Source organism: Pimephales promelas, chromosome 18 (assembly GCF_988280905.1).
Source record: "Pimephales promelas chromosome 18, fPimPro1.hap1.1, whole genome shotgun sequence".
NCBI classification, from domain to species: Eukaryota; Metazoa; Chordata; class Actinopteri; order Cypriniformes; family Leuciscidae; genus Pimephales; species Pimephales promelas.
This window is the reverse complement of record NC_142786.1, coordinates 19,502,072-19,514,148: the sequence shown is the minus strand read 5'-3', so window position 1 is coordinate 19,514,148 and position 12,077 is coordinate 19,502,072. Positions and strand designations below refer to the sequence as shown.

General features: G+C 37.3%; 1 long non-coding RNA gene across 1 annotated transcript in view; it reads right to left on the bottom strand.

Moving 5' to 3' along the window:
- LOC148970980 (uncharacterized) overlaps positions 1 to 12,077 on the bottom strand; it is a 98,565-nt gene that overhangs the window by 10,746 nt on the left and 75,742 nt on the right. The window contains exon 2 of the long non-coding RNA XR_016147379.1: positions 11,957 to 12,012. This is a non-coding gene — a long non-coding RNA (uncharacterized LOC148970980). The remainder of the gene's footprint in view (positions 1 to 11,956; positions 12,013 to 12,077) is intronic.

Below are 12,077 nucleotides of genomic sequence, written 5' to 3'. Positions count from 1 at the left end.
TGCCTATCGGCACCACGGGACGTTTCTGCACTCAGTGTTTCTCTGATATCTGGACTCTGACGCCACATCCACTGACAACTGATATGTCCAGAGATGAGGTGAGATGAGATATAAAAGAACAGAAGTGGAGACGAGAAAGAGAGATGGGGTGAGATGATGGAGAGAAAACGTGAGCAGCTAGAAAAACCACGAAATTAGTTCTAATAATGTTTTCAGCCGGTAGTTTTATTTTGGTTCCCAGAATGTTCTTCTAAAAGGAACACAACAAAAAGTGATAAATGTTAATGAGATAATTAAGTGATTAATTGAGTGATGATTGAGCATTATTGAAGACACCTGATGTTAACAAGCAGAATCACTGAAGGAGAAAAATCACTATTTTTAAGTCACCATTATGGTGATCAGTGTGTGCTTTAGTTGGGACAGCAGAGAAGAGGAGATGAAACGGGAGATGAGATGATAATATAGGATATAAGTGTCAACGAGACAAGATGACAGCAGATGAGATGAGACTTAGGCCTTGTCCACACGGACACAGGGATTTTTATAACTGGAGTTTTTCCTCCTGTATTTAAAAAAAAAAACTGTCCACACATGCTCGGTTAAAAAAAATCTCTGTCTCTATGAAAATGCAAAAATATGCCACGTTGGGCGATCAGAAGCCTAACAAAAAAGTTATTACCAGTTCCGGTTGCTGGATAACGGTGCACACACTGACATCGCAAGGCAAAAACCCCAGTTTTACTGTCTACACGACAACACTTAGGCTGAATCCCAATTCACCCCTTGGCCCTACCCCTTGTTTTTCGAGTGTACCCCTTGGCCCTTAAAACGGAGTTACAAGGGCCAAGGGGTAGAAATATTCCCCTATGAAATGGAACAACCCTTCATGAACCCGATACGTCATCAGTCGCCGGCGATGGTTCTGCCGTTACAGAGTTTGCTCAGGATTTCTCCATGACAACAACTGACAATCAGCGCAGCTGCTCTTAACTTTGAATAAACATGATGATTATAACATCCCTTCCTCGAAAAGTATGTCTTTTCTGATCGGAAAGGTAATTTATTATACCATTTGTTAATTTAAACGACTATAGTGTTATTATAAGAGTAAATAAAGTGCGTGGTGGAATCATCTGGCACTAAATTTAAACGTTTAACCGTTTGCGATCCATCTCGCCGGTGATTTCCGATGCATTCCGTGAACTTTTCTCTTAGCCCTCCGTTTGGAGTGTGCCTCTGAATCTCCGTTTCGAGGGCTATGTAGCCCTACCACTTCGCCCTCGATCTCAAGAAGAATCGGGACACCCTACCCCTAGACGTGAACGCGTAGGGCTAAAGGGCCAAAGGGTGAATTGGGATTGAGCCTTAAAGGATGTTCACTTTTAAAAAACTTTTGCTGATAATTTACTCATCCCATTACTCATTTACTCATCTGAAAAGAAATGAAGGGTTTTGATGAAAACATTCCAGGATTTTTCTCCATGTAATGGACTTCAATGGGAACCAAACAGTTAAAGGTCCAAATGAGAGTTTCAGTGCAGCTTCAAAGGGCTTTAAACGACACCAGATGATGAATAAGGGTCTTATCTAGTGAAACCATCAGTCATTTGAAAAAAATAATAACAAAGTTTAAGTTTTATAATCACAAATGTTCGCCTTGCTCTGTTCTGTGATGTGCGTTCGTGACTCTTCTGTTCAAACTCGTTTATCAAAATGAACTAATCTTTTTTTTCTCGAGTCAATTGAATGAACCAAATGACTCGAAAAAAAGATTCATTCATTTTGATGAACGAGTTTGAACAGAAGAGTCACGAACGCGCATCACAGAATAGAGCAAGGTGAGCATTCGTGCTTATAAAACGTCAACTTTTTTTTATTTTTGAAATGACCGATGGTTTCACTAGATAAGACCCTTATTCATCGTCTGGTGTCGTTTAAAGCCCTTTGAAGCTGCACTGAAACTCTCATTTGGACCTTGAACCGTTTGGACCCCATTGAAGTCCATTATATGGAGAAAAATCCTGGAATGTTTTCATCAAAAACCTTAATTTCTTTTCGACTGAAGAAAGAAAGACATGAACAACTTGGATGATATGGGGGTGAGTAAATTATCAGCAAACGTTTTTTTTTTTTTTTTAAAGTGAACTACTCCTTTAACCTACGTTTCTGAAAATCCTCACCCTGGCAGGGGTTTTCAAAAATGTTGGGTTTCAGTGTCCTGATTCTGCGTTTCTGTGTGGACGAACGGCTGGACCGCATAAAAAAAGACGTGGTTATAAAAATACCCTTGCCCGTGTGGACAAGGCCTAAGAAAATAGCCGAGACTAGAGAGAAGAAAAGATGTACTATGAGACAAGATGTACCGTTACCAGTATTTCTCAAAGTTACACTCTCAATTGTATTAAATTCAAAACAATTTCTAATGAAAATTAAGGATATTTTGCATTATATGCTTTATGCAATATGACATATGCATCCAGTGATCATTCTCTTTTTTATCACTTCCCGAAAAATATTTATAATAAAAATGGAAGTTGGTGGCTATTTTTCCCTCCATCATAAATGAGTGCATCTCAACACAATAAACGCTGTCATGTTCTCTGGCATTAGGATGCTGGTGTTTGTGAACACACTCGTGTGAGACGCTTCTGAGGGAATTTAACCAAATCGTTCTGATGACAGACTTTGACTCCGGCGTTTCAGAAACACCAAACCAACATTTGAGATACTGCGATGCCATTGGTCCGCTGCTTAGTCCAGTGATCCAATCACAGCCTTTGCAGGGTTTTTTGATGCAACCAAGGGATTTATTCTGTAAATGTGTTTCCATCTTAGTGTGCATGTCTTCTCATTTAAAAAAAAAAAAAAAAAAAAAAAAATCACGTGCATCTGTTTTTTTATGCTCATTTTACAAAGTTTGGATAGACATAGCTAGACAAGCCTGGAATGGAAAAGTGGGTGATAAGTGGGAACACTTGATGCAATATCATTTGTTCATCACACTCAAGTTGTTGCACGTACAAAGAGTCTGATCTCATGCAAACCTTGAGTAGAAAAGAGTGCTTTCAGCTCTCAGGCTTCCTCTGAACGCTGTACCTATCAAACCATATATTCAGACACGCCAAGGTTTGTTCCTCTATGTGATCTCGCAAGCACTCTCAATTTTTCTTTCAAGCTGTGAAGGCTAAAATGAGCCTAAATGGAAAATGGTCTTTATCATTTGAAACTCTTTCCTGTCAGAGGAAAAGTATAACACTTGCATTCGGGTTTATATAGCGACACATTTGTGTTAAGAACATCTGCCCATCTGAAGAGAAGAGGCCTATTTCATGCATTTTAAACAAGTCATGCATTAAATTCAGCCAATTTTAGAGTCACTAAGAAAAGTAGACTACTCAGTCTTGGAGTATTTCAGCATTTGATAGGTGCTTAGAACTGAGATGAAAATCATCCTCCCAGGTTTCACTTCGGGTCGTGTGCATTAGGAGTTTTACCTGCCATTCACTTCTCACTTACGAAAAACTGCAGGTGACCCGTTGCATCTTAAAACCAATTCCCTGTCACGTCCCATGGAAGCTCAGGGAAAGCAGGAGAATTGGTATTCCATAAAAGCCTCAAGTCTTTCTCCTGTCACTGGCGTCTGTTCCATCTAAAGAAACATGTTCCTGTCAATACTTCATCCTCCAATCATCTCTGATCGCTCAGCCATGGAGTTTTACACACGGTCACCTCCTTTCCCTCCATTCTTATCTCTTTTATCAGATAAATTGCAGGATTATTGATTGTAGGTTGTTTTCTGGTCACTTTGACTGAATAATTTATGTCTAAGTGATTTACTAGAACGTTACACAATTCTAGTTCTAGTGATTAAGCGCTAATGAAGTTTCATGACCCAACAAATCGCTGATGACATTTTATTTTACGTAAATGTGAATTCTGAATGATGCATTTAGTAACAAAATAAAGTTATATAATGTTATTATTAACTTTTTTTATAAATAAAAAATATAGACCTATATATATATATAAATAAAATATACCATTCAGTTAAATATAATAAATATTTTTTTTATTTTTTTTAGCTTGAAAAATAATAATAATAATTTAATGGGTTTTTTATATAAATATTAAATAATAATAGTAATAATAATAATAAAGTACTTCATGCTGGCAATGATGTCAGCATTTAGTTGCAAAATGTAACATTTCATTAAAAAATATATTATAATTTACATATATATATATATATATATATATATATATATATATATATATATATATATATATATATATTAATAAAAAATAACCATTAAATTGAATATTATAAACTATTTATAGAACATATAAAAATACATTTAGAAAATAATAAATATCACTTGAAATATAATAATAATTAATCATAATAAAAACAATCATAATAATAATCCTTTTTTGTGTGGTTGGGCCAGTGAAAATGGCTGGAGCAAGTAAAAAAATATGGCCTGAAAAATGCCATCTAATTAATATTCCGTAATGAGGAAATTTAGGAAAATGAAGGTTTAACCAAAAAGAGTTCATGCATAAAGCACCAATTTTAATTGGATAGTTCAACCAAAAATAAAAAGTTTCATTTACTCATCCTCATGCTGTTTCACATCTGCATGACATTCTATTAAGAATGGGAACATCATGCACAGTTTTAAAAATGTCAGAAGAAATGTCAGAAGAAAGTCCTGTGGGTTTGGAAGAATATTAGGGTGAGTAAATGATGGAGTTTGGCAGAGCTAACCCTTTAATGCCACCCTCACATGGGGACAACATCAGGACCCAACACAAAAGTTTCAAAAACGGTAATTCAATTTACGATGAATAAAAGCACACTGACAACATGCCTACAATTTGGGACACATGGCAAGTGATTATGGGTTTCATTAACATATGTGATCACATTTCACCAACGTCTGTCCTCTGTAATGTAGGAAAAAGGAGGTCTCATTATTACAGTTTGGAGCCCTAAAGCATATCTTTTCCTCACGGTACATGACCCCAATCAGCTCAGAACTGATGAGATACAGTAAATGCAGGCCCACAGCTGGAGAACCGAGCTTGCGGCCGATGGAAAGTTCCAGACAATCCAGGACCACTTTCTTTGAACTCCTGTAATGAGGTTATTTATCAGACTTCCATCTTCTACAATGTAACAGACTGTGAAAGGGTTTTTGTGAAGCGCTGGAGACGGAATATTTCCACCCAAACACTGATGAGAGAAGCACTGTTTGGCTTCTTTAAAGTTATCGTGTAATTGCTAAACATCAACGCTTCGCATTTGAAATATTAAAGGGTTAGTTCACCCAAAAATGAAAATTAAGTCATTAATTACTCACCCCCATGCTGTACCAACCCCGTAAGACCTTCGTTCGTCTTCGGAACACAAATGAAGATATTTTTGATTAAATTTGAGAGCTGTATAACTACCACATTGGCTCCTGAGGGACTGCCTCTTGACGGCCCAGAAAGTCAATGAAGAAAATGTTTAAATATCCCAAGTGACTACCGTGGCTCAACTATATGTTTATCAAGCGATGCGAATACTTTTTGTGCGAAAAAACAAACAAAAATAACGACTTTATTCGACTATTCCTTTTCTTCCTTGTAGGCCAGAACGAGACTTCCTTATAGATTTCCACGACGCATGCGCGAGAATTGCGATCTGAAGTAGTGTAAGCTGTTGTACGCAGATCGCAAATCTCGCGCATGCGTCGTGGAAATCTATAAGGAAGTCTCGTTCTGTCTTGTGCCACGGTAGTCACTTGGGATTTTTAAACATTTTCTTCATTGACTTTCTGGGCCGTCAAGAGGCAGTCCCTCAGGAGCCAATGTGGTAGTTATACAGCTCTCAAATTTAATCAAAAATATCTTCATTTGTGTTCCGAAGACGAACGAAGGTCTTACGGGGTTGGTACAGCATGGGGGTGAGTAATTAATGACTTAATTTTCATTTTTGGGTGAACTAACCCTTTAAGCTACACACAACACAGGGATCCAGGGGGAAAAGTCAATCAAATTCAATAAAATTAAGTTTTTCTTCCAACATGACAGCCAAATAATACATACCTTTACAGTCGATTCAACCTAGACTTTCACATTTCAATAATAAATCTCATGAATCTAAATATTTACATTCAAATATACACTCACCTAAAGGATAGGGGTGTCACGATTTCGATATTAAATCGAAATCGATCGAAATTAATTCAATGGTATCGAAATCGAAATAAAAAATGGTATCGTCGATACTGCCACGCCCCATGTCGCGTCCGTGATGGAAAGTTCGGATCGTTTTACTGACTCTATTGTTCAATCTCGTTCATCAAAATTAACTAAACTTTTTTTCTAGTCATTTCAGGGGCTTTAAATGTTATACTATTAAGTTATGTTACTTGTTTTTGTTATATTTTAAATTTGGCAATGGTGTAGTGTACATTGTGAACAAATTTATATTGCATAATGCATAAATGTGTAGTCTAAAAATTGCATAGCAATCTGCGCTTTACATTTTTTTTTTTAAATCGAGAATCGAATCGAATCGTGACCTTAGAATCGATAACTTAATCGAATCGAGGATTTGGAGAATCGTGACACCCCTACTAAAGGATTATTAGGAACACCTGTTATTAGGAACCAATCACATGGCAGTTGCTTCAATGCATTTAGGGGTGTGGTCCTGGTCAAGACAATCTCCTGAACTCCAAACTGAATGTCAGAATGGGAAAGAAAGGTGATTTAAGCAATTTTGAGCATTGCATGGTTGTTGGTGCCAGACGGGCCGGTCTGAGTATTTCACAATCTGCTCAGTTACTGGGATTTTCACGCACAACCATTTCTAGGGTTTACAAAGAATGGTGTGAAAAGGGAAAAACATCCAGTATGTGGCAGTCCTGCGGGCAAAAATGCCTCGTTGATGCTAGAGGTCAGAGGAGAATGGGCCGACTGATTCAAGCTGATAGAAGAGCAACTTTGACTGAAATAACCACTCGTTACAACCGAGGTATGCAGCAAAGCATTTGTGAAGCCACAAAACTTGCGGAAGATGGGCTACAACAGCAGAAGACCCCACCGGGCACCACTCATCTCCTCAAAAAATAGGAAAAAGAGGCTACAATTTTCAAGAGCTCACCAAAATTGGACAGTTGAAGACTGGAAAAATGTTGCCTGGTCTGATGAGTCTCGATTTCTGTTGAGTCATTCAGATGGTAGAGTCAGAATTTGGCGTAAACAGAATGAGATCATGGATCCATCATGCCTTGTTACCACTGTGCAGGTTGGTGGTGGTGTAAATGGTGTGGGGGACGTTTTCTTGGCACACTTTAGGCCCCTTAGTGCCTAATTGGGCATAGTATAAATGCCACGGCCTATCTGAGCATTGTTTCTGACCATGTCCATCCTTTTATGGCCACCACCTCTGATGGCTACTTCCAGCAGGATAATGCACCATGTCACAAAGCTTGAATCATTTCAAATAAGTTTCTTGAACATGACATTGAATTTAGTTCACTTTACTAAAATGGCCCCCACAGTCACCAGATCTCAACCTAATAGAGCATCTTTGGGATGTGGTGGAACGGGAGCTTTGTGCCCTGGATGTGCATCCCACAAATCTCCATCAAATGCAAGATGCTATCCTATCAATATGGGCCAACATTTCTAAAGAATGCTTTCAGCACCTTGTTGAATCAATGCCACAGAGAATTAAGGCAGTTCTGAAGGTGAAAGGGGGTCAAACACAGTATTAGTATGCTGTTCCTAATAATCCTTTAGGTGAGTGTATAGTAAATGTAACTGGGGCTACGTCCACATTAATCCGGATAGATTTGAAAACGGAGTTTTCGTTTAAAAACGCTCTCCGTCCACACTATCGTTTTCAGGCGTTTTCCGACGTTTCAGTGTGGATGAGAAACTTCTAAATTCACTTTACTGCGCATGCGTGAAACTTCACAAAAGCTCACTGAGATGATACAGACGGGAAAATAAATAATAATGTTATCGCACAATAACAGGATAATTTTATTTGGCAAAATATCTCACCATCACGGATGCGTCCAGGTCGCATTCAGTCACCATATGTTTGGTCTAAAACGCAACTGCTCTCCTGTTTTGCCGCAGGACAGCAAATGTGAGTAAGCTACATTATCTGTCATCTTTGCAGTACTGAGCTATGAAGAATAGCACATATTAAGTAACATAGAAAGTAACATATTTTAGCAATAGTGTAAAAATGAATAACACATAACAGGCACAATACCGATAAACATGAATATCTATTGGTACAACATGGATCACATGACTAAACTTACGTCATCGTTTTGAAATACCTCCGGTTTCACTGTCCACACTACAACGCGGAAACGGCGTTTTCAAATTTATCCACTTTGGAGAGCGTTTTCCAAACTATACGTTTTTGTTGACTGAAAATGGCGTCTCAGTGTGGACGGAAGGTCAAAACGGAGAGAAAAATATACGTTTTCAAACAAAAACGTATTAGTGTGGACATGGCCTGGGTCATTTAGAACAACAAATGGGCAAAAAATATAATATGAGTACAAAACGGGTCATTTGTGAAGTCATTTGGAGAGTCTGATTCAAACTTACAAGTGAGCACAAGGCAGTTTTTGTCTGACTCGTTAAAAAGAACCATTCATAAGTGTCATTTTCTGACATGTACTCTAACATGAAGTGGATGCACACAACGTTTTCTCAACTAGCTTTTAAATCATTAGTGTGCATTTTTATTCATTTCTTTGCATTCTGGAGTCTTGAAACATGGAGGACTGAATTCAAGCACATGCATCTCCTGAACTGATTATTGATTTGCGATCCGTCTTAAAAGTCAAGACATGCCTTCCTCACACACTACAGGATTTCACTCCATCCTCTCCTCCACAGGCCTGAGAGGGCAAGAAGATTTAAATCAGTCAGCATAAGGCCATATTCTGTTTATCATCACCAAGTTAAAAGGCTGTTTGCAGGTTAATAATTCAGAGTGTCGTATCGCTGAAAGAGGAGTTACTCTGGTGGTCTGAGGAGGGAGTAGAAGTACTAAAATTAATCATACAGAAGCAAACAAGTCTGCTTTATCAAACGGGCTGAACACTCGAGGTGAAGAAAACTGTAATCAGGGACCGTTTATAAAGAAACTTAGGATGTTTTTAAGGTCATACATTTTTGCAAAGCATGACTGTAGTTGAAGAATTCACTTAAAGGATTAGTTCACAACAAAAAACTTTTGCTGATAATTTACTCACCCCCATGTCATCCAAGATTTCCATGTCTTTCTTTCTTCAGTCGAAAAGAAATGAAGGTTTTTGATGAAAACATTCCAGGATTTTTCTCCATATAATGGACTTCAATGGGGTCCAAACGGTTCAAGGTCCAAATGAGAGTTTCAGTGCAGCTTCAAAGGGCTTTAAACGACACCAGACGATGAATAAGGGTCTTATCAAGTGAAACAAACGGTCATTAAAAATTAAAAAAAGCTTAAGTTTTATAAGCACAAATGCTCACCTTGCTCTGTTCTGTGAACACTCTCCTGTTCGAACTCGTTCATCATAATGAACAAATCTTTTTTCGAGTCATTTCGTTCATTTTCTTTGAATGAACCAAATGACTCGAAAAAAGATTTGTTCATTTTGAGAGTCAGTAACGCGCATCACAGAACAGAGCAAGGTGAGCATTTGCAACGCATTCTCGCCCCAAGGCGTCACCTTTTGACCATGGGGGTGAGAATGGGCTGGCATTTGTGCTTATAAAACTTAAACGTTTTTATTTATTTTTGATAATATATTTGTTTTAATTTATTTATGACCGATGGTTACGCTATATAAGACCCTTATTCATCGTCGAGTGTCCTTTGAAGCCCTTTGAAGCTGCACTGAAACTCTCATTTGGACCTTGAACCGTTTGGACCCCATTGAAGTCCATTATATGGAGAAAAATCCTTTTCATCAAAAACCTTAATTTTTTTTTCGACTGAAGAAAGAAAGACATGGACATCTTGGATGACATGGGGTGAGTAAATTATCAGCATTTTTTTTTAAAGTGAACTACTTTAATTTTCAAATTTTGAGTATAACTTGACAGACTTGCAAAAATGTCTGTCATTTTGCAAAGTCCACATTAAAGGCTGTAAATTGAATTGCTTTATATTTCATCAGTCTTGTGGCGTTGCAGCTAGATATGCATATTATATTGTGGAAAACATCTATTCTTTCTCTGCATGAAAATGGAAACACGGCAGTATGTAACACCTGGTTGAAAATGTTTTATTTGCAGAAGCCTAAAGATCAACACCATCTATGGAAGTCCTTGATAAAGGATATATTCATTAAATGTGTGTTTATACCGGTTTATAAATGTGCTATTTGGTGCCAAAACAGTTCAATTATGTTTGATGTTGTCATGATCATTTATAAGGGCCATGAGGATGACAGACGTTAAACAGGCCAATGTTAATAAACGTGTTCTGGCTCACGGTTCCTCAGTTTGCTTGCTTAACTAAGAAGTCTAAAAAGAGAATGAAGAAATAGACACAACAAAGAGAATCCAATTCTCTCAGAACAAGCCCTTCTCCAGTGAGACAGAAGGTCATGAATGCTCCTGGGATACAATCCTCTGCAGAAGACAGTGTTGCCCTCGCTGCCGTCAGAGAGAGAGAGAGAAACATGTTTTAGATGTTCTTTGAGGTTTCTGGCAAACATGCTCCCTAGAAGCGACCCCCCTCAAACTGGGCGAACAAAGCGGAGGCGCAGCGGCACATGAGAACGCCTCCTGCATTCACAATTAAATCTTCATTTTACTGCAATTCTACTGGAAAGCACAACTTCTAAAGTTGTCTTATGTCCCACTAAAAACATATCACTGCTGTCACTTTCCGCTTGTCGGTGTGTTTGCGAGGAGCAATGCGCTGATATTCCTCAAACGTACACAACGCATTCAGAGAGTTGCAGTCAAATGGTCCTTTCACACCAAATGTGAATTCAGTGCATTTATTTATTATCTTTGAGGAGTTTGAGGTCTATTATTTTCTTCTTCATCCAGGAATGAAATACACTTACTGTACCTAAAGATTTAAGAAGTCTATAGAGATGCTGCAGTTACACACACACACACACACACACACACACTATTATTTCTGTTTATACTGTTGAACAGTTTGGGGTCATAAGATTGTGTTTTTAAAGAAAATAATAATTTTATTTAGCATGGGTGCATTATCGAATTGATAAAAAAAAATCGTTAAAGACATTTATATTGTAACAATTTCTACTTCAAATAAATTCACTTTCAATTCATCAATGAACTCTGAAAAATAAAGCGTATCACAACTTTTTAACATTGTAAATAATGTTTCTTGTGGATCAAATCATCATATTAGAGTGATTTCTGAAGGATCATTCATGTGACACTGAAGAGTAATGATGATGAAAATTCAGCTTTGATCACAGGAATCAATTACATTTTAAAAAGTTATTACGTTTATCACAAACATTACTGTTTTTAATGTACTTTTGATCAAACACATGCAGCGATAAGGGACTTATTAAAACACTTTAAAATAATAACAAAATATTATTTAATATTTAATTAAATTATGTTCTATACATTAATATATTAAATGCAGGGTATAATGTAACTTATACAAGTTTAGCCAATGTTATGCATATAATGCTTTCAACACCAATGTCATGGGTTTGATATGAATGCATGAACTGATCAAATCCATATCCTAAATGCAATCTGAGTAGTTTGGATCAGCCAAGTCTATTAAGATAGAAGTAATCTCATACTTGAAATGATAGAGTGGAAGACGATATCATGTGAATGAAGTTATAAAGAAAATGCTGAAGCATTATTTGCATGTTTAACCCATTGCATTGTAGATTTTCACAATATCTAAACAATATCTGAAAGTTTTTACCATGGTTCAACAGGTCCGTCAAATCCCTCAGTGCCCACCGGAAGACAGTTGAAATCCTGAGGAGAAAATGACCATTAAAAACATTACTGAAATGGAAGGACATAAACAGTTATAGTATGTA